Below are 27,189 nucleotides of genomic sequence, written 5' to 3'. Positions count from 1 at the left end.
CTTCCTCAAATGTTTGTGGGTGCCTTGTTGGATGTTGACCTTCATGTTCGGGATTCCCCACAGCTTTCTGCGAATTCAGCAACAGTCACTCAGTCACCCTAGCCTGCAGGAAGGAGGCGAGAAGATTGTGCCAGGTGGTTTGGAGGTGCACCCAAAGCATTCTTCTGGGCAGAGGCCCAGGTGGGGAGTGGCCAGGTACCTTCTGGGACTTGCTCACAGCACTTCCTCTTTAGCCCACACGGGGGCCCCATTGGCCTCCTGCAGCCTGGCACAGTCTGGCTGGAGAGGGCTAAACACAGGAGCCTGCCGACTAGGATTGCCCCTCCCTGAAGCCCCCCTGTTGGCAGCCCTGTGGGGCAGGGGGAATGTCCTGCTTCCAGTGTGCAAGGCAGGCAAACTCGGAAGTCCCCCAGCCTTCTCCACCTCATGCATCATGGTTTCTGGTTCTTGTAGGTCTCTGTCTTTTCCTCTGCAAATACAGCTTACTGGTATTTTTGGACATTTTTAATAGTTTCTAAAGATTTGGGCAGAAGGCAATGGCTACAGCAGCCCAGGCTCAGTTTGCTGTTTTGATTCTGTCTTCCTGTGTCTCAGGCACCTTCAAAGTGAGAAGATCGCAGGAAGCACTGAGTGATGGTGTTGAGAACATGGGCTTTGCAGTCAGAAGGAGCTGGGTTCCAATTCTGATTCTTCTACACGCTCGTCCTCATCTCTAGCACACATAATTGGAATCTGTTTGTGGGATGCCAAGTGCTAATACCACAGCTGTGTGCTTGGTGGACCCTCCATGAATGGTCTATTTTTTTTCTTTTTCCCAGGTGGACAAGTTTCGTAGCCTCACCTGGACTTTATTTCTAGTAATGAAAATGATAACGCTATTACAATGATAAAAGGGGGATCTTAAACAAATAAGTGTCTTTGATTTCATTTGGCTCTAAGTCATTGTTGGAATAGAACTTAAAACATGGTCAGTCCTCATTTTTCCAAATATGTGTACAGCTGAAAGTTGATATCCCTCAAATGGAATCATCAAAATTAACTGTTTCAATTAAATTATTTTGTTAACATTAAATGAAAAGTGTTTTCAACACAGTAAAACTTTGCTTATGTTCAGAATGTTTTTCCCTCCAAATTATAAAACTTGTATGTCTTATGGAAGTTTAAAACACCTGATAAAGCTTGAAGTTCTAAAATTCATGGAGTAAACAAGGCTGACGCTGTGCAGGGAGCCCCTCTAGTTATTGGCAGCAATCTTGGAGGGTGGTAGGGCTCTCTGCTTTCCGTGAGCAGGTCAGGAGTGTGTACTGGCCAGAGGCGGTTCCTTCCAGACCTCAAGTACTTAGAGTCTCCAACCATCAATCAATTTGTGCAGTCAATCCCTTTTGAACAAGTCAGGAAATATTTCTTCCTGGGGTTTTTATGAAGTAACTCAGACATGACAATAAAATTATGCACACACTTCCCTAGTATGTTCTAAACTGGGACTTTATATGGACACTGCTGGTCCTAAATAGTCACTGCAAAGTAAATTAATATACCCTTCTTAAGATAGGGACAAGATGGCCACTGTTTCTTTAAGTACACAGTTAATTTCTTTGTCTTACTTCAGTTGGTTGCAACAACTTGCTCAGTGATTGCTTTCTGTCCTTGTTTGTAAAAACCGATTTAGAGAGGCAGTAAAATTTAGTGCTTTGGAGCCAGAATTCTGCAGCCAAGCCAAAGGGCTGCAAATCTGGACTTACCCTTGATCAAGCCACTTAATCTCTGGGGACCTCACTTCTCTATCCATAAATGGGAACAATGCTAGTATCTGAGGGGATTAAGTAAATTAATCGGTTTCATTTGAATATTTGCTAAGCACCTTTACAAAATAATATTTCCATGTTCTGTCCCTAAAATTTCTGCAAAACAAACAATTTCTTTCTTTGTTGTTATTGTCATAAAGATTTCTACAAATTTAAATAAACAAGCAGAAGCTTAAGGAAGTTGCCAAGATAAGCTATCAGAAACTTCTTTTTCTAAAGTCAACCTTAGACAATGTCCCTTTTCTCTTGTTCCCTTTTTTTTTTTTTTTTTTTTTATTCTTAGCTAAAAATAAGCTTAGTTCCTCCCTCAGTCCTTGGCCTTTTTTGATCATTTTGTTTGCAAGGGCTGATAGCTTTTAAATATTCAGCCTCAAGCCATTCATAGTGCCTTGAACACAAGTCAGAGAGAAATCATGAAGGGAGGCAGTGAGTCAGGATTTGGCGACGCAGGGTCTTGGTAGTGGAACCCAAGCATTCTTGGGATGTTTGTGGTTACTGAAGAATCATGGAGTGCTTAGCTTTAATAACCAGAATATCAGTCATGTAAAAAAGAGAGAGAGGCCTATTGTTGTCTAGCCAGCATTTGTACTAAAGAAATATGTACCACAGCAGTGGGCTTTCCCATGCAGGAAAAATCACTGTGATGTGGCCACACAGAGCAGCGCTGGTTCAGTCCAGCCTGCCACACACTGAAAGCCAGCACCCAAGCAGTGTTGACGACTGCTGCAGACTACAGATATCCTTGGGATCTGTGTCCTGGGTCACAGTAGGGGAAGGCAGGCGTTCACTTCTGCTAAGTGCTATCTTTCATGAGAATGGCTTTTGGCGTTGGCCTGAACCTTTCCGAGGCCGCATCACAGTCACCCATTGTTCATCTCAAACCCACACCTAAACTGCATCAGCCTGGAATTCTGACAGGTACGGAAGACCCCAGACTTGACTTCTGCCTCTGCGTAATGCTTGCCTTTGGCTTCGGAAGGTAGATAACTGTCCAGCTTTGAAACAAATCCCCTGAAGTCAATCTCTGTCCTTTGAACTTGAGGGTGTGTATCTCTGCCAAAGATAGGCGAAGGAAAAAGAAGAGTGAAGGGCCGCATGTGTTCTTCGCCAACTCAGCTACGATTCCCTGTACAGCTAGGACATGTCCTGATAAATGCATGTTAGATGACTTCATTGTTGGGCAAACATCACAGAGTGCACTTACACAAAGCTACATGGCAGAGCCGGCTACACACCTAGACTGTATGGGATGTGGCGTGTGTGTGTGTGTGTGTGTGTGTGTCAGCACCACAAGAAGCAAAATAACACAAGATTAAATCAAGTACAAGAAGAAATGGTACAATCAAGAGATGCAGTAACGTGAGATGTATGAGGCTGCTGCCAGGGTAGCACAGTACACTGTTCTACAGTCGACTTTTTTTTAATAAAGAGGAGTATGCTCTAAAATAATGATGAAAGGGTAATGTAATAAACCCATACACAAGTAACATAATCTTTTTTTATTACTATCAAGTATGTACTGTGCATCATGGTGAGAGTGGTACTCATATGGCTGGCAGCTCAGTAGACCGCTTACACCAGCAGCACCACAGACATGAGTAAAGCCATGCACTAGGATGCTTGTACTGGCTACAGTGTCGCTAGGTGGTAGCAGTGTTGCAGCTCCATTATAATCTCACAGGACCACCACTGTAGACTGAAATGTCCTTCTACAGCTCCTGGCTATATTTTAAACTGTTAGTTGTTTGACTATGCAATACAGTCACATGATTCAAAAACCATGAGTATCAATCTACAATTCTTAATTATTTCCTTCCAGAATTTCTTTATAAGTGCACAAGCAAAACAAATATGAGTTCTTATTTTCCTTATCTTTGATACAAAAGTAGCTGATCATGAGCACTACTCTGGACCTCCTGTTTCTTTCACATGTATGTACCTAACAGGTATCATTGATGTTCTTTTTGACAACGACATAATGTTTTATGGTGTAGGTGTGCTGCATTTAATATACACGCTCTTCTCTTAATGGGAATTGGACTACTTCTAATATTTGCTATGAAAATACCACCTATCTTTTCACATGTACATAAGCATATTTGCATAATAAATTCCCAAAGTGATGGGTCAAAGGGCACATGCATCTAAAAATATGCCAGATATTACTAAATTGCCCTTTGGGAGGGTTTTTCCTGTTTAACTTCAGCCCTGTCAATATGTGTGCTTGGCTTATTTCTCCATAGGCCTGACAATAGCATTTGTTACCAATTTGGGGGGTTTCTTTTACTTTTGGGGGGGTATTTTTTGTTTTGTTTTGTTTTGTATGTTTGTTTTGGTGCTAGGAATCAACCAACTGCCATGGGCATGCTAAGCAGGTGCTCAGCTCTGAGCTGCCTGTCAGCCTTCAGTGCAGTTTCCATGTGCTTTGCTCTGATGGCGAGTGAGGCTCAGCTGGCCTCCCCTGTGTAAAAACTCTGTTACAGTTACCTTTTTATAAAACCCTTTCTTCAGTGCTTTCTTATTAATGTCTGGGGATTCAGCACTGCCACTGTACCTTGCTAATACATGACTAAATGCCCTATCAAGATCCACTTAAGAACACAGACAACTGAAATGAAAACTTTAACTGTTCAAGGGGCTATAAGAAAAAATGATGTTTTCCCCCCATATTTACTAAATGAATATGTCCAAGAAAATATATCTTGGGTAGATAAACAGATAGAGCCTACTTGAAGAAAACCTTAAACTCTGGATGTGAAGAACCTCTAAGTAAATAAAATGGCATGTCTTCTTGCATAGAAAGACTTGAGTATTATTGATGCTCTAAATATTGTCAATTCTGAGTATCATCAATTTTCCACAAATTAGTTCTATAATGCAATACAGTAGCAATTAAAATGCAAACAGAATTTCTTGGGGGCACATGAAAAACATATTAATTTTACCAAGAAATATAAACCTAAGGTAATAACCTGAAAAAAATCAAGTGGGGAGGGGTTGAGTTGAGAGAAGGGTTAAGATTTATTGCAACACTACAGTAATGAGTGAAGTTGGGGACTAGCCAGGAAAGGAGAGAGAAAATAAAAGAATAGAAAAGTAACTCAAAAATAGGCCAAAATTCACATCAATTTTTCTTACTGAGTTTGGTAGTAGCATAGAAAAGCATGTTTTCTCACTTCCACACCAAAATAAATTCAGACTAATCAAATATATAAAAATCAAAATTACCACTAATAAAACTCTAGGAAAGTGATAAGGATTAAGCCAGTTTTGGAGTGAGGAAGGTCCAGACATCATAAAGGAGATTAATAAATGTGACAACATACCAACTAGAAGTGTTTTGTAGCAAAACTCCTCTCAACTGTCAAATAGGAACCAAAAGCTATTTTCTACGTACACCATGAGGAGCTGACTCCCTCATCTACAGAGAGCACTGGCAAATCATTGAGAAAAAGAGCATTCCAATTTTTAAATGAAAGGAAAAAAAGAAGTAGTTCCTAGAAAAAAAATAGAAATGATCAATAAACATAAAAGTATGACGTGTGCTATCTTTGTGGAAAGAAAGGCTAATCTGAACCCATCATGAAGCTGGGTGCAGTGATGCACCCTGTAATCCTGGTGGCGGGGGAGGCTGAGGCAAGAGGATGGCAAGTTCAAAGCCAGCCTCAGCAACTTAGTGAGGCCCTAAGCAACTTAGCAAGATCCTGTCTCAAAAGAAAATATTTTTAAAAGGGCTGGGATGTGGCTTAGTGGTTAAGAGCCCCTGGGTTCAAAAAACCCACTGTGAGATATGTTGTTTTGCTTTACAGATTGGAAAAAAGAACAAAAACGAAAACAAGAAAATTTGATATTATCTAATTTAACATTTTCATAAATCTTTTTTTAACTAATAGAGTTAATAAGTAAAGCTCTAACTGGTATGTCCTTGTGAAAGAAAATTGACAATATATATATTTTTTTAATTATCTCCGCTGCTTCTTCCACTGGTGAGCAGAAGTGCAAATGCAGTTCACAGAGCCGCTGAGGCAGCCCAGCAGGGAATGACAGAGAACCGGAACTGGCTATAAGGTCCATTAGTGAGGACTGCAGAAAGGAACCTGTTAGAGCCCAAGGTCCAAAAGGGAAGAATTTCTAAGTGGGAAAAGTTGCGGAAGTTACATTATAATCCACTTCTTTAAAAAGGAGAGGAGGGGAAATGAATACTTATGTGAGATCCAGGGAAACGCGAGCCGCCCCATGACATCCTGAGCCTGGTGACGCACTCAAAGGAAATTCCGGCCTGGAATCCTAAAATCAAGCAACTAAACATTTATGGAAGCTGCCCACAGGGCGTTCTCTTTAAAGCACCCAAAGTCCTGAACTCTGTTGCCTAGCCCTTTCTTCCCTAGAAGTTCACAGAATACTGTCTGTCCACAATGTTGAATCCCATTTTCTCAAGAAAGGATCTAAGTACTGTCTCTATATCCAGCCTGTCTTGTCTGTGTGTGTTTCCATCTGTCTATCTACCCCTGCTTCTGCCCTTCCCAGTGCAGACCTCTGAGCCCCAGCACCGGACCCTGCCTGCCTTTGCCTGGGAGTGGAGGGGGAGGGGAGGGAGAGAGGGAGGCAGTGAAGACACCACATCTCCTAGAGGGGCTTGTTCCCACCTTTCAAATGTGACTCATGGACACACTGAGCTTTCACAAGGGCATCAGGAAGTTACTGGCAGCGTGACCCCTGGGCATGGCTGGCAGGGAGGAGGGAGCAGCCTCTCTCTTGGATAGCTCCTGCCTTTCTGTAGCACCAACAAGTGTCAACTCATGGTCAGAACCAAGCAAAGCACAAAGAACTAAGATAGGACTGCGCTACAACCCTGGACCCAGCTGCAACTTGAGAGGTGGAGTTCAGGCTTCACATTTATTCTCCACTGAGCCTCAGTCTTCCCAACCCCAGGCTGTGGTGCAGGCCCCAGTCCCAGGGCCAGGCAGGGCAAGGATGTGTGCCCTGGGTGCAGGTGATGGGATCTGCACTGGGAATCACATCCTGGACAGGAATCCCTAGAGGTAGAACTCTTCCCATTCCTTCTTACCACCACATAGTCCTCTGCCCTAAGGACACCCCAGATTCTGTTTAGCCACTTCTCTACAGCTGAGTTGATTGTCCTGCATGATTCTGCATTGAATAGCCTGGTGTAGACATCATTTTGCATTTTGCTGATGTGTCTTTTTGTATAAATTTCTCATAGAGTGTTGGCAAAGAGGAAACATGCAGACATAATTTTGCTAGCTGTTGGTAAATTCTCCTCCATACAGGTCTCACCGTTTTGCATTCCCTCCAGCAATACGATAGCATGTCTGTTTCATGATATTAACTCTTTGAAATATAAGTTGCAAATTTTTTTTCCTATTTGCCACTTGTCTTTTTTATCTTCTCTGTATGTTCTGAGATATAATCTTTTTTCTCATGTGTTCAGATTTTTATGTCTGACCATAAAACAAACCTTAATAATTTTAAAAGGATTGAAATAATACAAAAATATGTTCTGTAACCACAATGGAATGAAATTAGAAACAAATAACAGAAGGAAATTTGAGAAATTCACCAAATATGCAGAAATTGATAACTTACTTTTAATAACCAATGATTTAACAAACAAATCACAAATTAGAGTATATTTTGAGATTAATTAAAACAAAAACACAGTATCCCCAAACTTGGGTTATGCAGCTAAAGCATTGCTTACAAGGAAATTGATAGCTGTAACCACCTATGTTAAAAAAAGAAGAAAGCTCAAATCAATAACCTGATCGTCCACCTTAAGAAACTATAAAAATAAGACTCACCTCAAAGCAAGTACAAAAAAGGATATTACAAAGATTAGAGCAAAAGTGAATAAAATAGAAAAACAATACAATCAGTGAAACCAAAAGTTGGTCCTTTGAAAAAAATCAACAATATTGACACTTCTTCAATTGGAATGACCAAGAAAAATAAGGTAAAAAGTTTAAATTAGAAGAACAGGAATGAAGAGGAGTATCACTACCAACTTTACAGAAATTTCAAAAAGGATGATAGGAGAATATAATGAACAACTATATACCCCTCTATAACCTAGAAGAAATGAATAAATCCCTAGAAAGACGTGAACTACCAAGCTGACTTGAGAAAGGACTGAAAATCCAAATAGACTTTAACAAGTAGAGATTGAATTAGTAATCAAAACTCTCCCCACAAAGAAAGGCTAGATCCAAATGCCTTGACTTGTGAATTCTATCATATGCTTAAAATAGAATTAATATCAACTTCACCAGCTCTCCCCAAAATAGGAGGGATTACTTCCTAACGCAATCTGTGAGGCTAACAGTACCCTGACACTAAAGTCAGGCAAAGACAATACAAGAAAACTATAGACCCATATCTCTTACAAATATAGATGCAAAAATCTCAACAAAATACTAACAAACCAAATCTAATAACATAAAAAAGGATTATACATCATAATCAAATAGAATTTGTCCCAGGTTGCAAGCTTAGTTTAACATCAATCAACATAATACATTGTATTAATAAAGGAGAAAAAATGCAATCATCTCAGCAGACATAGAAAAAGCATTTGATAATATTTAACACCCTTCAATGATAAAAACACTGAGTAACTAGTAATGGAATGGAATTTACTCAATCTAGTAAACTGCATCTATTAAAAATGGCCAAGTAACATCAAACTTAGTGGTGAGAGATTAAATTCTTCTTCCCTAATATCAGGAGCAAGATAGGAGGATGTCCATTCTCATTACTCCTATTCAATATTGTACTAGATATTCTAGCCACAGCAACAGTCATGTAAAAGAAAGTGCATCCAGATTGGAATGAAAGAAGTAAAACTGTCTCTATTTGAAAATGCATGATATTGTATATAGAATACCATAAACAGTACACACACACACACACACACACACACACACACACACACACATACACACTTCAACTAGAACTAATAAATCCATTCAGCAAGTTTGCTGAAAACAAGATCAAAATGTAAAAATCAGTTCCAGTTATATACACTATCAAAGAACAACCTGTAGATGAAATTGGAAAATAATTATAATAGCATCTAAAAGAATAAAACAATTGGAAATATTATAACAAAGTATTAGGTTTATACACTGAAAACTATAAAACATTGTTGAAAGAAGACAAGGAAGACATAAATAAATGGGAAAATGATCCATTTTCATGGATTGGAAGACTTAAGTAATATTATGATAACAATTTGACCTACAGATCCAACCAATGTAGTTCTGATCAAAATCCTAGTGGAAATTTCTACTGCTATTGTCAAACTTATCCTAAAAAATCATAGGAAATGCCAGAGACCCAGAATAGCCATAACAATCTTGAAAAAGAACGAAGTTGGGACTCACACTGCTTGATTTCAAAATGTACTACCCTGCTACATAATCAAGATTATGTGGAACCAGAAAGCAGCATAAGGATAGACATAAAGATCAATGGAACAGAATTAAGAGTCCAGAAAGGAACCCACATATCTGTGGTCTAATGATTTTTGACAAGGATATCAAGACAATTCAATGAGGAAAGATTCATCTTTTCAACATATGGTGTTGAGACAATGGAATAGCCCCACGCAAAAGAATGAAGTTAGACTCGCATGTATTAGTCAACTTTGAGTCACTATGTTGAGATACCTGAAGCAGGCTACTTAGGAAGAAGAGGTTGATTTAGCTCAGTTTTAGAGGTTTAAAAGCCTGGTACTGGCATCAGCTTATTCTTGGCTGCATCCCATCATGGTGAATGGCAATAGCCACATGAGGGAGAAAGTGATTACCTGTAGAACCAGGAGCTGAGAGAGCTGGGTGGGGCCAGTCAGGCTATTACAGCAGTTCTCTTGCAAGAACTCCCAAGGGGTTGCATGGAGAACTGCCTTCTAAGAACACAGGGCCCATGACCTAGGGACCTCCCACTAGGCCCCACCTCCCAAAGGTTCCATTATCTCCTGGTATCACCCCCCTGTGGACCAAGCCTTCAACCACAGTGACATACAAACCATATCCAAACCATAGCACAATGTACAAAAATTAACTCAAAATGGACATAGAACTAAATGTAAAGGAGAAAACTATAAAACTCTTAGAAGAAAACAAAATTAAATCTCATGACCTTGTATTAGGCAATAGTTTCTTAGATATGTTACCAAAAACACAAATGATGAAAAGAAAAATAGGTGAACTGGACTTCATCAATTAAAACTTTTTATGTTTGAAAAGACATCATCAAGAAAGTGAAATGACAGGAAAAAATATTTGCAAATCAGATATCTAACAAAGGCCTCATATCCACATTATGTAAAGACCTCTTGCAACTCAACAACAAAAAGCCAACCCAATTTTAAAATGATCAGAGGATCTAAATAGACATTTGTCTAAAGAAGAAATAAAAATATCCAATAAGTACATAAAAAGATGCTTGAAATCATTAGTCATCCGGGAAATGCAAATCAAAACCATAATGAGATTGCATTTCACACCCACTAGAATAACATAAAAAAAAAAAAAACAGTAACAAGTGATGACAATGTGGAGAGATTGGAACCCTCCTACATTGCAGGTTGCAGGAAGCAGTGATGTCAGTCAAGGTGTCTGATTACCACATGGTTGTGGTGCACTTGCGCTGGGGTTCCCCTGTACAAAAGTACAGTTTAATATTCTCCTGTACAAGGTTAACATTTCCTAGTTGCTATGGCAATGCCAGCCCTTGGTGTCTCTGACACTAACTCCTAGGGATAGAGGATTCTGAACATAGCAAGATAACCATAATGTCTCATCCAGGCTGTGACCTTCACACCTGCCTGCTTTCCAGAAACTTTCTCACAAATAACCTATATAATAAGCATGTGGAGCCAGCTCTGGGTCACTGTTCTCAGTCAGAGTTCAGTTTCCCACCTGATCCCACTTTTCTCTCTAAATGTTTATGTGATTTCCTTAATCTCCCATTACCCCTCTCCCGTTTCTAAATTAACAGCCACACAGGTCGTGGCAGCAGGTGGAAGCATATGGTACAGCTGGTTTGGAAAATGGTTTGGCAAGTAGTTCCTCAAAAATTTAAACATAGAGTTACCATATGACCCAGCAATTCCACTTCTAGGTATATGCTCTAGACAGTTGAACACATGCTCACAGAAAAACCCCAAATTATTTTAGAAGCCTTATTCGTAATGATCAAAAGGTGGAAAAAAACAAGCATCCATCAACTGATGAATAGATAAACAAGTCTGATGTATCCATACAGTGGACTATTATGCAGCAATAATAAGGAATGGGGCTGGGGGTGTAGTTCTGTGATAGAGCATCTGCCTAGCATGGGCAAGGCCCTGGGTTCCATCCCTAGCTTCACAATCAATCAATCAATAAAACAATGAAGTACTGGTACCTGGGACAACACGGATAACGTTGAAAACATGCAAGTGAAAAAAACTAGTCATAAAAGCCACATACTGTACGATTCAGTTCACACGAACTCTCTGGAATAGGCAGATCTACAGAGACAGAAATTAGGTAAGTGAATGTCAGGGGCCGGGAGGGAGGCAATGGGAGTGATTGCAAACGGGTCTGGGGCGTCTTTGCGGGGTGATGAGGATGTTTTAACATCAGAGTGTGATGATCAGATAACTCTGTAAATACACCAAAACCTACTGTACACTTTTAAGTGGTTTTTGAAGTGTATACTTTTAATCTGACCACATTAAAAATTGGCCAATATTTTCTTGTGAATGGGGTTTTTTTAACTTATTTATTTTTTTACATAATATTTTTATTTGTTCTAATTAGTTACACATGACAGTAGAATACATTTTGACACATCATGCATAAATGGAGTATAACTTCTCATTCTTCTGGTTGTATATGATATAGAATCATACCGGTTAAGTAATCATATATGTACATAGGATAATAATGTCAGATTCATTCTACTATCCTTCCTGACCTCATTTGCCCTCCCCTACCTTCACTCCCCTCTGGCTAATCCAAAGAACCTTTATTTTTCCCTAGCACCCCCTCCTTATTGTGAAGTAGCATCCGTATATCAGAGAGAATATTTGGACTTTGGTTTTGGGGATTGGTTTATTTCACTTAACTTGGTATTCTTCAGCTCCATCCATTTACTTTCAAAGGCCATAATTTAATCCTTCTTTAAATTAAAGGATTCTTTAGTAATATTCCATTGTGTATATATACCACATTTTCTTTATCTATTCATCTTTCAAAAGGCATCTAGGTTTGCTCTTGTGAATTGAGCTGCTATAAACATTGATGTGACTGCATCACTGTAGTATGGGGATTTTAAGTTCCTTGGGTATAAACTGAGGAGTGGGATAGCTGGATCAACTGGTGGTTCCATTCCAAGTTTTCTAAGAAATCTCCATACTGCTTTCCATAATGGTTGCACCAATTTGCATTCCCACCAGCAAAGTATGAGTGTACTTTCTTTGCCACATTCTCAACAGCATTCATTGTTGCTTGTATTTTGATAATTGCCATTCTGATTGGAGTAAGATGAAATCTTAGAGTAGTTTTAATTTGCATTTCTCTAAATTGCTAGAGATGTTGAACACTTTTTCATATGTTTGTTGACCATTCATATTTCTTCTTCTGTGAAGTGTCTGTTCAGTTCCTTAGCCCACTTATTGATTATTTGGATTTTTGGTGTTGAGTTTCTTGAGTTTTTTTTTTTTGTTTTGATTCATTGTACACAAATGGGGTACGACTTGCGTTTCTCTGGTTGTACATGAAGTAGAGACACACCATTTGTGTAATCATGCATGTACATTGGGTAATGATGTTTGTCTCATTCTATTATGAGTTCTTTATATAATGCTGTATCTGAGGTGCATGTGGTAAAGATTTTCTCTCTGTAGGCTATCTCTTCCTGTTATTGATTGTTTCCTTTGCTGAGAAGAAACTTTTAGTTTGAATCCATCCCCTTTATTGATTCTCGATTTTACCTCTTGCACTTTAGGAGTCTTATTAAGAAAATCAGATCCTAAGCTGACATGGTAAAAATTTGGGCCTACTTTTTATTCTATTAGGTACAGGGTCTCTGTTCTGGTGCCTAAGTCTTTGATTCACTTTGACTTGAGTTTTGTGCAGGGTGAGAGGTAGTGGTTTAATTTCATTTTGTTACATATGGATTTCCAGTTTTCCCAACACCATTTGTTGAACAGGCTATCTTTTCTCCAATGAATCTTTTTAGTGCCTTTGTCTAGTATGAGATAACTGAATTTATGTGGATTTATTTCTGTGTCTTCTATTCTGTACCATTGGTCTGCATGTCTGTTTTGGTTCCAATACCATGCTGTTTTTGTTACTATGGCTCTGTGGTATAGTTTAAGGTCTGGTATTGTGATGCCTCTGGCTTCACTTTTCTTGCTAAAAATTGCTTTGGCTAGTCTTATTTTTTCAAATGAATTTCATGATTTCTTTTTCTAGTTCTATAAGAATGTCATTGGGATTTTAGAATTGACACCAAATACTCCTCAAATTATTCCATGAAATAGAAAAGAAGGGAACCCTTCCAAACTCATTCTATGAGACTAGTATTACCCTGATACCAAAACCAAAGACATATCAAGGAAAGAAAATTTCAGACCAATATCCCTGATGAACATAGATGCAAAAATTCTCAATCAAATTCTGGCAAATCACATACAAAAACATATTTAAAAGATAGTGTACCATGATCAAGTGGGGTTCATCCCAGGGATGCAAGGTTGGTTCAACATATGGAAATTAATAAATATAATTTATTACAACAGTAGACTTAAGGAAAAGAATTGTATGATCATCCCAATAGATCCAGAAAAAGCATTTGACAAAATACAGCACCCCTTAATGTTCAAAGCACTAGAAAACTAGGTATAGTAGGAACATACCACAACATTGTAAAAGCTATGTATACTAAACCCAAGGCCAACATCATTCTAAATGGAGAAAAATTGAAAACATTCCTTCAAAAAACTGGAACAAGACAAGGATTCCCTTTGTCACCACTTCTATTCAACATAGTCCTGGAAACTCTAGCCAGAGCAATTAGAAGAAAGATATTAATGGGACTGGAATAGGAAAAGAAGAACTCAAATGATCACTATTTGCCAACAACAATATTCTATTCTCAGAGGATCAAAAAATTTCCATCAGAAAACTTCTAGAACTAATAAATGAATTCAGCAACGTGGCAAGATATAAAATCAACATGCGTAAATCTAATGCATTCCTATACATCAGTGATGAATCCATTGAAGGAGAAATTAGGAAAACTACCCCATTTACAACAGCTTCAAAAAAAATAAAATAAAATACTTCGGAACCAATCTAACAAAAGAGGTAAAAGATCTCTACAATGAAAACTACAGAATACTGAAGAAAGAAATTGAAGAGGACCTTAGAAGATGGAAAAATCTCCCATGCTCTTGGATGGGCAGAATTAATATTGTCAAAATGACGATACTACCAGAAGCGTTATACAGACAATACGGCTCCTATTAAAATCCCAATGATTACATAACAAAGGGGTGGTGGGGGAGGAGGGTGGGAGAGAAGAATGAAGGATGAAGGATGTAGAGGAAAATGGGGCGGGGGGGATGGAAAGAGAGAATGAGACAGTATTACCCTACGTACATGTGTGACTACATGAATGGTGTGAGCAACCACAGAAATGAAGAGTCACACCCCATTTGTGTAGAATGAATCAAAATGCAGTCTGTAAAAATAATTTTTTTTTTTAGAAATCCCAGTGACATTCTTCATAGAGATAGAAAAAGTGAATGGGTTTTAAGTAATTTAAGAGGTTTAAAAAAACAAAGGTTTGAGGTTTCAAGATGGCGGCCTAGAGGGTGGCTGCATTTCATGTTGCTCCAGGACTCAGGATTCAAAAGAGGAGATATTGAGACACTTGGGACCAACTCAAAGCAGCCGGGTGACTCTCACCCGTTGGGAAGGCGTCCCGGATGGGACGGTGGTCCCGGAACGCAGGGAACTTTGTGAAGTAGAGCTGCCGGCGAGACGCCCCTCCCCCCGCTGGAGCAGTGAACTCAGACACCTGGGAGCGCCGTAAAGGAAGCCGCTTGGCACAGCGCTGGGACTCGGAGCAACCACTGGGGCTCCGGCGGCTGCCCAGGGGAGGAGTGGCGAGGAGAGCTGTGTGGGCTCAGGACACCGGGGCCTGACCTGAGGAGGAGGAGGAGGAACGTGGCCGCTTGGATTCAGAGTGACTGCACCAGAGGTACAGGCGGTTGCCAGAGGAGAAGCTGCGCGGTGAGCTGTTTGGACTCAGACCACTTCTGAACCCCGGGGCCTGCCCTGAGGACGAAGAGGAGGAAGAGGAGCGCGGCCGCTTGGATTCAGAGTGACTACACCAGAGCTACAGGCGGTTGCCAGAGGAGGGGCTGCGTGGCGAGCTGTTTGGACTCAGATCACTTCTGAACACTGGGGCCTGCCCGGAGGAGGAGGAGGAGGAGGAGGAGCGCGGCGGGTCGTGTGGACTCGCAGTGACTGCATTAGCGCTCCAGGCGGCTGCTCAGAGGAGAAGGCGAGTGGTGAGTTGTTTGGACTTAAAGTGACAGCGCCTGAACACAGGGGTGCTGCCTGGAGGAGAAGCGTGGTGGGTCGCTTGGTCTTGAGTGGCCGCACCAGAGCTCCGGGTGGTTGCCCAGAGGACCCGTGCAGCGGGTCACGTGGATTCAGAGCCACTCAGAGCGACCGCTCCTGAACACCCGGGGGGTTATCTGGAGAAGGAGGAGGAACGGGAAGGGTCACTTCGACTCGGAGTGATTGATTGCCCAGGGCTACGGGTGATTGGTGGGAGGAGGAGGCACGCAGTGAGTTTCTTGGACTCCTAGTGACCGCACCGGAATACTGGGCGGCTGTCTGGAGGAAGAGGCATGTGGTGGGTCTCTGGGACTCAGAGCGATTGTACGGGGCCCCAAGTGGCTGCTCAGAGGAGGGGCCGCATAGCCAGGCGATTAGGTGCAGAGCAAGGTCCCAGGATCTAGGAGGCTTCTTGGTGGAAGAGCCGCACAGAGACAGGCTTAGGGCGGAGCGAAGGTTCCAGGCCTGCGGGCAGATTCTCTGAGGAGGGGCAGCCTAAGGAGATTCATCTGTGAAGGGTGAGGCTCCCAGGCCCAGGAAGTAGGGCCGGGCCCCTGGGAACTTTGCAGAGGAAGGCAGCCCAGCCCAGGCGGTAGTTGTAAATTGAGGGGAACCTCTAGGAGGGAACTGACCAGCGAGACCTCCCCACTGGGTGAGTCTTCCCTGCTGGGTGAGGTTTCCCCACAAGGACGGTAAAACCAGAGACTCAGGCCCAAACAGGCCTTGCCTCAGCCCGCAGCCTAGGTCCCCTTTGGATGACCATTGGTCAACAAGTGGAGACACCTCTGCCCACTAGCAGGGATTATACCCCACCTGAAGGCCACCACTCCTAGAGAGGCAGCTTCCTTGTGGAGCACCGCATTATCAACTTCCTCCAAGACTTCAGCCTACTGAAGGCTAAGAGGGGATATATATAGAAATCTTCAGGGACATTGTAAGTCAATAAAGGAAATCTGCAATATCTCAGCGGTCCACTGATACCTGAACAATATGAGAAAACAAGGAAAGAAAATGCTGCAAACAAATCTAGATGTTACATCAATAAAACCCAATGACAGCATGGCAGAAGAAATGACAGAAAAGGAGTTTAGAATGTACATAATTAAAATGATCAGAGAAGCAAACGAGGAGATGAAAGAGCAAATGCATGCACTGAATGATGAGATGAAAAAGCAAATGCAAGCATTGAATGATCGCACCAATCGACAATTAAAAGAGCAAATCCAGGAAGCAAAAGATCATTTCAATAAAGAGTTAGAGATATTGAAAAAAAACCAAACAGAAATCCTTGACATGAAGGAAACAATAAACCAAATTAAGAACTCCATAGAAAGCATATCCAATAGGATAGAACACCTGGAAGACAGAACCTCAGACATTGAAGACAAAATATTTAACCTTGAAAACAAAGTTGAACAAACAGAGATGGTAAGAAATCATGAACAGAATCTACAAGAACTATGGGATATCATGAAAAGGCCAAATTTAAGAATTATTGGGATTGAGGAAGGCCTAGAGAAACAAGCCAAAGGAATGAACAATTTATTCAATGAAATAATATCAGAAAATTTCCCAAATCTGAAGAACGAAATGGAAAATCAAGTTCAAGAGGCTTATAGGACTCCAAATATACAAAATTACAACAGACCCACACCAAGGCACATTATAATGAAAATACCTAACATACAAAATAAAGACAGAATTTTAAAGGCTGTGAGAGAAAAGAACCAAATTACATTCAGGGGGAAACCAATACGGATATCAGCAGACTTTTCAATCCAGACCCTAAAAGCTAGAAGGGCCTAGAACAACATTTTTCAAGCCCTGAAAGAAAATGGATGCCAACCAAGAATCTTATACCCAGCAAAACTTACCTTCAATTTTGACGATGAAATAAAATCCTTCCATGATAAACAAAAGCTAAAAGAATTTACAAAAAGAAAGCCAGCATTACAGAACATTCTCAGCAAAATATTCCATGAGGAAGAGATGAAAAACAAAGAAGCAAATCAGCAAAGGGAGAAATTATCCTAAAGGAATTGTCAAATAAAGGAGGAAACAAGTTGTGTCAAACAAATAAATAAATAAAATTTAAAAAATGAACCAAATGACCGGGAAACCAAATCATATCTCTATAATAACCCTGAATATTAATGGCCTGAATTCATCAATCAAAAGACATAGACTGGCAGATTGGATTAAAAAGAAAGATCCAACAATATGTTGCCTGCAAGAGACTCACCTCATAGAAAAAGATACCCATAGACTAAAGGTGAAAGGATGGGGAAAAACATACCATGCACATGGACTCAGCAAAACAGCTGGAGTATCCATCCTCATTTCAGATAATGTGGACTTCAAGCCAAAGTTAGTCAGAAGGGATAAAGAAGGTCATTTCATACTGCTTAAGGGAAGCATAAATCAGCAAGATATAACAATCATAAACATCTATGCCCCAAACAGTGGCTCATCCATGTATGTCAAACAAATCCTTCTCAATTTCAGAAACCAAATAGACCATAACACAATAATACTAGGTGATTTTAACACGCCTCTCTCACCACTGGATAGATCTTCCAAACAAAAATTGAACAAAGAAACCATAGATCTCAATAACACAATCAATAATTTAGACTTAATGGACATTTATAGAATATACCATCCAACCAAGAGCGAATACACTTTCTTCTCAGCAGCACATGGATCCTTCTCTAAAATATATTATGCCACAAAGCTAATGTTAGCAAATACAAGAAGATAGAGACACTACCATGTATTCTCTCAGATCATAATGGATTGAAGTTAGAAATAAATGAAAGAGTAAAACACAGAAACTATTCCAACATCTGGAGATTAAACAATATGCTATTATATGATGAATGGATAACAGAAGATATTAGGAAGGAAATTAAAAAATTCTTAGAGGTAAATGAGAACAAAGAAACATCATATCAAAATCTCTGGGACACTATGAAAGCAGTACTTAGAGGGAAATTTATTTCATGGAGCGCATTTAATAAAAGAAGTAAAACTCAACAAATAAACGACCTAACACTACAGCTCAAAGCCCTAGAAAAAGAAGAACAGAACAGCACCAAAAGTAGTAGAAGACAGGAAATAGCTAAACTCAGAGCTGAAATCAATGAAATTGAAACAAAAGAAACAATACAAAAAATTGACAAAATAAATAGTTGGTTCTTCGAAAAAATAAACAAAATTGATAAACCTTTAGCCACACTAACAAAGAGAAGACGAGAGAAAACCCAAATCACTAAAATTCGGAATGAACAAGGAAATATCACAACAGACAGGATTGAAATACAAAACATAATTAGAAGCTATTTTGAAAATCTATACTCCAACAAAATAGAAAATTTCGAAGACATCAACAGGTTTCTAGAGACATATGAATTGCCTAAACTGAACGAGGAGGACATAAACAATTTAAATAGACCAATTTCAAGTACTGAAATGGAAGAAGTCATCAAAAGCCTACCAACAAAGAAAAGTCCGGGACCAGATGGGTTCTCAGCCGAGTTCTACAAAACCTTTAAAGAAGAGCTCATTCCAATACTTCTCAAAGTATTCCATAAAATAGAAGAGGAGGGAACCCTCTCAAACTCATTCTATGAAGCCAATATCTCACTGATACCTAAACCAGACAGAGACTCATCAAGGAAAGAAAATTTCAGACCAATATCCTTAATGAACATCGACGCAAAAATTCTCAACAAAATTTTAGCAAATCGCATACAAAAACATATTAAAAAGATAGTGCACCATGATCAAGTGGGTTTCATCCCAGGGATGCAAGGTTGGTTCAACATCAGGAAATCAATAAACGTAATTCACCATATCAATAGACTTAAAGTCAAGAATCACATGATTATTTCAATAGATGCAGAAAAAGCATTTGATAAAATACAGCACCCCTTCATGCTCAAAACGCTAGAAAAAATAGGGATAGTGGGAACATTCCTTAACATTGTAAAGGCCATTTATGCGAAGCCCATGGCTAATATCATTCTAAATGGTGAAAAACTGAAAGCATTCCCCCTAAAAACTGGAAAAAGGCAGGGATGCCCTCTTTCACCACTTCTATTCAACATCGTTCTGGAGACTCTGGCCAGAGCAATTAGACAAACCAAAGAAATTAAAGGGATACGAATTGGAAAAGAAGAACTCAAACTATCCCTGTTCGCTGATAATATGATTATATATTTAGAGGAACCTGGAAATTCCACCAGAGAACTCTTAGAACTCATAAGTGAATTCAGTAAAGTAGCAGGTTACAAGATCAATGCCCATAAATCCAACGCATTTTTATACATAAGTGATGAATCTTCAGAAAGAGAAATTAGGAAAACTACCCCATTCACAATAGCCTCGAAGAAAATAAAATATTTGGGAATCAATCTCACAAAAGAGGTGAAAGACCTCTACAATGAGAACTATACAACACTAAAGAAAGAAATTAAAGAACACCTTAGAAGATGGAAAGATCTTCCATGTTCTTGGATAGGAAGAATTAATATTGCCAAATTGCCATACTACCTAAAGTGCTATACAGATTCAATGCAATTCCAATTAAAATCCCAATGACGTACCTTATAGAAATAGAGCAAACAATTATGAAATTCATGTGGAAGAATAAGAAACCCAGAATAGCTAAAGCAATCCTTAGCAGGAAGAGTGAAACAGGGGGTATTGCAATACCAGATCTTCAACTCTACTACAAAGCAATAGTAACAAAAACGGCATGGTATTGGTACCAAAATAGAAAGGTAGATCAATGGTATAGAATAGAGGACACGGACACAAACCCAAATAAATACAATTTTCTCATACTAGACAAAGGTGCCAAAAGTATGCAATGGAGAAACGATAGCCTCTTCAACAAATGATGCTGGGAGAATTGGAAATCCATATACAACAGAATGAAACTAAAACCATATCTCTCACCATGCACGAAACTAAACTCAAAATGGATTAAGGACCTCGGAATCAGACCAGAGACCCTGCAGATTGTAGAAGAAAAAGTAGGTCCAAATCTTCACCTTGTTGGTCTAGGATCAGACTTCCTTAACAGGACTCCCGTAGCACAAGAAATAAAAGCTAGAATCAACCACTGGGATAGATTCAAATTAAAAAGCTTTCTCTCAGCAAAGGAAACTATCAGCAATGCGAAGAAAGAGCCTACAGAGTGGGAGAATATCTTTGCCAATCATACTTCAGATAGAGCACTAATCTCCAGAATCTATAAAGAACTCAAAAAACTCTACTCCAAGAATTCAAATAATCCAGTGGACAAATGGGCTAAGGAAATGAATAGACACTTCACAGAAGAAGATCTACAAGCAATCAACAAACATATGGAAAAATGTTCAACATCTCTAGTAATAAGAGAAATGCAAATCAAAACCACCCTAAGATTCCATCTCACCCCAATTAGAATGGCGATTATCAAGAATACGAGCAACAACAGGTGTTGGCGAGGATGTGGGGAAAAAGGTACACTCATACATTGCTGGTGGGGCTGCAAATTAGTGCAGCCACTCTGGAAAGCAGTGTGGAGATTCCTTAGAAAACTTGGAATGGACCCTCCATTTGACCCAGCTATCCCACTCCTTGGCCTATACCCAAAGGACTTAAAATCGGCATACTACAGAGATACAGCCACATCAATGTTCATAGCTGCTCAATTCACAATAGCCAGACTGTGGAACCAACCTAGATGACCTTCAATTGATGAGTGGATAAAGAAACTGTGGTATATATATACAATGAAATATTACTCAGCCATAAAGAATGATAAAATTATGGCATTTGCAGGCAAATGGATGAAATTAGAGAATATCATGCTAAGTGAGATAAGCCAATCTCAAAATGCCAAAGGACGAATGATATCGCTAATAAGTGGAGGATGACACATAATGGGGGGGAGGGAAGGGTTAGTGTTAGGGTTAGAGTTAGGGTTAGGGAGGGGGGCAAGAATGGAGGAAGGAAGTGCTGTATAGAGGGTAAAGAGGGGTGGGAGGGGTGGGGGGAAGGGAAAAAATAACAGAATGAATCAAACAACATTACTCTATGTAAATTTATGATTACACAAATGGTATGCCTTTACGCCATGTACAAACAGAGAAACAACATGTATCCCATTTGTTTACAATAAAAAAATAAATAAATAAATAATAAAAAAAAAGGTTTATACACTCCCAGGTTAAAAGGGAATTCATCCATGTTTTCTTTTAATACTTACAAAGTATCATTTTTTGCATCCATATCTCTGATCCATTTGGAGTTATATGAGCGTATCATGTGAGGATCGGGTCTGATTGTATCTCTTTCCACATGGCCTTGCAACCGCATAAACGCTGCTAATTAGCCGGCTTTTCACTTCAAGACTCTGCTCTCCAGACTTGACAGCAGCCCGGCCACTCTTCCTTCACAGGGAGACGATTAGCATTCCACACTCGCACTTGTCTTGGAGAGGATATCAAATAATTGTCAGGCTTTTGGTTACATCCAGGTTTCATCACGAAATCGCTCTCATCAAGGATTTTTACAGTGAGTAACCAGAAAATTAACTATGAACGTTGCCTCTAGGATTTAAAAATGAAGTTAACTATAAAGCTTACCTCTTACTTGGGAATATTACTGGACACTTCCCATATTTTTAAGCAAGATCTTTTAACAAAATCCATGAATTCTAAGGTCACTCATTCGAACCTTAGCTGATCTCTCAAAACAGCATTTTTATTTATTTTTCCAACTTAATTGATAAATAATCAACAAATAAAAATACATATTTATTTATGGGGTACAGCATGTTAATTTGATGTATGCCTAGATCGTCAAATAATTGCCACAATCGAGTTAATTAACACATATATCACATCACCAGTTACCTTTGTGGGTGTGTGTGAGTGTGTGTGTGTGTATACTCACATGTGTGTGGGGGTGAGAACACTTAAGATCTACTCTCCAGGCAGATTGAAGTACACAGTTCGGGATTATTAACTGTAGGCACCATACTGTACATTAGATCTCCAGAACTTCTCATACCTGAAAGTTGGCACCCTTTGGCAACACCTCTCCATTTCCCCAACCCTTCAGCCCCTAGAAGCACGGTTCTACTCTGGTTCTGCTTTGGACACTAAGATTCCACTTATAAGCGCTATCAGCTGGTATTTGTCTTCCTGTGCATGCTTCATTTCACTCAATATAATGTCCTCCGGATTCATCCATGTCATCAAGAGAAGTCATTTACCTTCTTTTTTTTTTTTTTTTTAAAGAGAAACATATGTATTTTAATATAATACAACATTTTTTTTAGCAAACACATGTGGTTTCAGTAAGTATTTTTTAATTCAGGAAAAAAAGACTAGAAGTCTAGAATGCAAACAAGCAGAAATGAAAACTATATAACTCTGGTCTTCATCTTGAGCAAAGGATCAAATGATTTTGTGACAGCAGTGTTAACACCTGGTATTACATTATTTAGCACATACTATTGGCACTTAGTTTTAACTAATCTCATTCTTTTTTTTATTTTTACAGACTGCATTTTGATTCATTATACACAAATGGGGTACAACTTTTTGTTTCTATGGTTGTACATGATGTAGATTCACATCATTCGTGTAATCATACATGTACATAGGATAATGATATCTTAGTCCACTATCTTTCCCTCCCCCACCCCCTCCCCTCTTCATTTCCCTTTATGTAATACAAAATTCCTCCATTCTTCTCTTACCCCCTATGCACCACCCCCATTATGTATCATCATCCACTTACCAGAGAAAACATTCGGCCTTTGGTTTTTTTGAGATTGGTTTATTTCACTTAGCATGATATTCTTCAATTCCATCCATTTACCTGCAAATGCCATAATTTTATTCCTCTTTATGACCGAATAATATTCCATTGAGTGTATATACCACAGTTTTGTTATCCATTCATCTATTGAAGGGCATCTAGGTTGGTTCCACAATCTAGCTATTATGAATTGAGCTGCTGTAAACATTGATGTGGCTGCATTACTGTAGTATGCTGATTTTAAGTCCTTTGGGTATAAACCGAGGAGTGAGTCAAAAGGTGGGTCCATTCCAAGTTTTCTGAGGAATCTCCATACTGCTTTACAGAGTGGCAGCACCAATTTGCAATCCCACCAGCAATGTAAAAGTGTGCCTTTTCCCCACATCCTCGCCAACATCCATTATTGTTTGTGTTCTTGATAATCACCATTCTAATTGGAGTAAGATGAAATCTTAGAGTGGTTTTAGTTTGCACTTCTCTAATTACTAGAGATGTTGAACACTTTTTCATATATTTGTTAATCACCTGTATATCCTCTTCTATAAAGTGTCTGTCCAGTTCCTTAGCCCATTTATTGATTGGGTTCTTTGTATTTTTGGTGTAAGATTTTGTAAGTTCTTTATAAATTTTGGAAATTAGTGCTGTCTGAAGTGTGTGTGGAAAAGATTTTCTCCCATTCTGTAGGCTCTCTTTTCACATTATTGATTGTATCCTTTGCTGAGAAAAACTTTTTAGTTTGAATCCATCCCATTTATTGATCCTTGCTTTGATTTCTTGTGCTTTAGGAGTCTTGTTAAGGAAGCCTGGTCCTAAGCCAACATGATGAATATTCAGGCCTACTTTTTCCTTCTATTAGTTGCAGGGTCTTTGGTCTAATTCTTAGGTCCTTGATCCATTTTGTGCAGGGTGAGAGAGGTTTGATTTCATTTTACTGCATATGGATTTCCAGTTTTCCCAGCACCATTTGTTGAACAGGCTATCTTTTCTCCACTGTACGTTTTTAGCTCCTTTGTCTAGTATGAGGTAATTGTATTTATGTGGGTTTGTCCCTGTGACTTCTATTCTGTACCATTGGTCTGCCTGTCTATTTTGGTGCCAATACCATGCCATTTTTGTTACTATTGATCTGTAGTATAGTTCAAGGTCTGGTATTGTGATACCTCCTGCTTCACTCTTCCTGCTCAGGATTGCTTTGGCTATTCAAGGTCTTTTATTTTCCAGATGAATTTCATGATTGCTTTCTCTATTTCTATGAGGAATGTCATTGGGATTTTAAATGGAATTGTATTGAATCTGCATTGAATCTGCCTTTGGTAGTATGGTCATTTGTGCCTCTACAAGAACATGGGAGATCTTTCCATCTTCCAAGGTTTTCATTAATTTCTTTCTTTAGTATTCTGTAGTTTTCATTGTAAAGGCCTTTCACCTCTTTTGTTAGATTAATTCCCAAGTATTTTTTTTTTTAGTCTATTGTGAATGGAATGGTTTTCCTAATTTCTCTTTCAGAGAATTCATCACTTATGAATAGAAATGCATTAGTTTACGCGTATTGATTTTATATCCTGCTACTTTACTGAATTCATTTATCAGTTCTAGAAGTTTTCTGATGGAGTTTTTTGAATCTTCTAATTATAAAAGCATGTCAGCGGCAAATAGTGATAGCTTGAGTTCTTTTCCTACTCATATCCCTTCAATTTCTCCACCTTCTTTTAAAAAATATTTTTAGTTGTAGATGGATACAATACTTTCATTTTATTTATTTATTTTTATGTGGTGCTGAGGATCAAACCCAGAGCCTCACACACGCAAGGCAAGCACTCCAACACTGGACCCCAGCCCATTTACCTTCTTTTTTAAAGAATAAATACTACTTCAGTGTGTGTCTGTGTGTGTGTTGTGTCACACATTTTCTTTATCCATTTATTCATCAACAGGTACTTTGTTTCTGTATCTTGGTTATTGTGAAGAATCCCATGGTGAACACGGGAATACAGATGTCTCTGCTTATTTCACATCCTTTGAATATGTAACTTACATATCTAAGTTAGATTCTTGACAACATTGTACATTTCTCCACACCATTGTCACACTTCTTATCTCTTGATAATAGCCATTCCTAACAGGTGACAGCTGAGGTGACATCTTGTGTTAGATTTTCATTGCCGAGACAAAATATCTAAGAAAATCAACTTAAAGGAGGAAAGATTTATTTTGGCTCATAGTTTCAGAGATCTCAATCCAAGGTTGGCTGATTCTATTGTTTCTGGGACTATGGTGAGGCAGCACCTCTTGGTGGAGCAAGCTGCTCACCTCATGGCAGCCAGGAAACAGAGACAGGAAGAGAGAGGAAGGGTTCAAGGAGAAGGTATACCCCAAGGACACACCACCTTCAAGTAGGTCCCACCTTCTACAGTTTCCAACACCTCCCAGTAGTCCATTCAGCTATGAATCCGCTGATGTATACTCGAGTGGAAAGGTTAGCGCCCCCGTATCCAATCATTTCCCAAAGGCCCCACCTCTGAACATTGCTGCAGGGAGACCAAGCCTTCTATACATGAGCTTTTAGGGACCATTCCAGATCTAAACCGTAACACACCTCATGGTGTTCATTTATATTTTCCCACATTATTGTTGTTGAGCAGCTTTACATGTATGTTTGTCCTTTTGTATATTCTTTGAAAAAATGTCTATCCAGGTCCTTTGCCTGTTTAAAAAATTATTATTAGTATTAGTAGTAATAGCAGTATGATTGCTACCCAATTATATGAGTTTTCTTATGTATTTTGAATGCTAACCTCTCATCAGATATGTGGCTTGCAACTATTTTCTCCCATTGCGTAGACTGCCTTTTCGTTTTGTTGATTGACTCCTTCAATGTACAAAAGCTGTTTAGTCTGATGTACTTCCCCTTGTTTATTTGTGCTTTTTGGTGTCATATCCCAAAAATCCCTGACAAGAAAAATGTCAAGGAGTTCCTGCCCTGTGTTTTCTTGTAGAAGTTTCAGGTCTTAGATTCTAAGTCTTTAATCCATTTCAAGTTAAATTTTGTGCATGATGTAAGATAAGGCTTCAGTTTTATTCTTTTTTTTTAATTTATTTTTATTGTAAACAAATGGGATACATATTGTTTCTGTTTGTACATGGAGTAACAGCATACCATTTGCATATTCATATATTTACATAGAGTAATGATGTTTGATTCATTCAGTTATTTTTTTCCTTCCCGCCTACCCTCCCACCTCTCTTTTCCCTCTGTACAGTCCCTCCTTCCTCCATTCTTGTCCCCCTCCCACCCCCCCCATTAAGTATCATCATCCACTTATCAGTGAGATCAATCCTCTTTTGGATTTTTAAATAAATAATAACCAGTTTTATAAATAAATAACCAGTTTTATTCTTTTGTACTTGAAGATTTGGCTTTCCCAACACTGTTTATTGAAGAGACCATCCTTTCCTGTTGTATATTCCAGGTGCCCTTCACAAAGATTAGTTGATTATTATGTGTGAATTTATTTTGAGATTTCTCTTCTATTCCATCGGTCCATGTGTCTGTTTCTTTGCAAGAAACCTACTGTTTTGATCATTATATCTTTGTGATGCAGTTTGAAATCAGGAAGCGTATTTTCAGGTTTTTTTTCTTCCCCATCAAGACTGATTTGGCCATTTGTGGTGGTGGTTTGTTTTGTTTTATTTGTGATTTCATACAGGTTTTAGGATTCCACCCCCCACCCCCCACTATTTCTATAGAAAATACCATTGAGCTTTGGAATTGCATTGAATCTGAAGGTCATTTTAGGACATAGGGAGATTTTAATAATATCAATTCTTCCATGAAAATGGGATACTTTTCCATTTATTTGTATCTTCTTCAGTTTCTTTCACCAGTGTCATAGTTTGAGCATACAGACTTTTCACTTCCT

At 39.1% G+C, this 27,189-nt stretch overlaps 1 protein-coding gene and 1 long non-coding RNA gene across 3 annotated transcripts in view; both read left to right on the top strand.

Annotated features, from left to right (window-relative positions):
- LRRK1 (leucine rich repeat kinase 1) overlaps positions 1-27,189 on the top strand; it is a 152,522-nt gene that overhangs the window by 22,606 nt on the left and 102,727 nt on the right. The gene's annotated exons all lie outside the window — the stretch shown is intronic.
- On the top strand, positions 14,507-22,487 carry LOC306650535. The gene is made up of 2 exons (XR_013760954.1): positions 14,507-14,664; positions 21,652-22,487. It is a non-coding gene; the product is annotated as an uncharacterized lncRNA (long non-coding RNA).

Source organism: Sciurus vulgaris (assembly GCF_902686455.1).
Source record: "Sciurus vulgaris genome assembly, chromosome: 2".
Lineage (NCBI taxonomy): Eukaryota > Metazoa > Chordata > Mammalia > Rodentia > Sciuridae > Sciurus > Sciurus vulgaris.
This window is presented reverse-complemented; position numbering and strand designations above follow the sequence as displayed.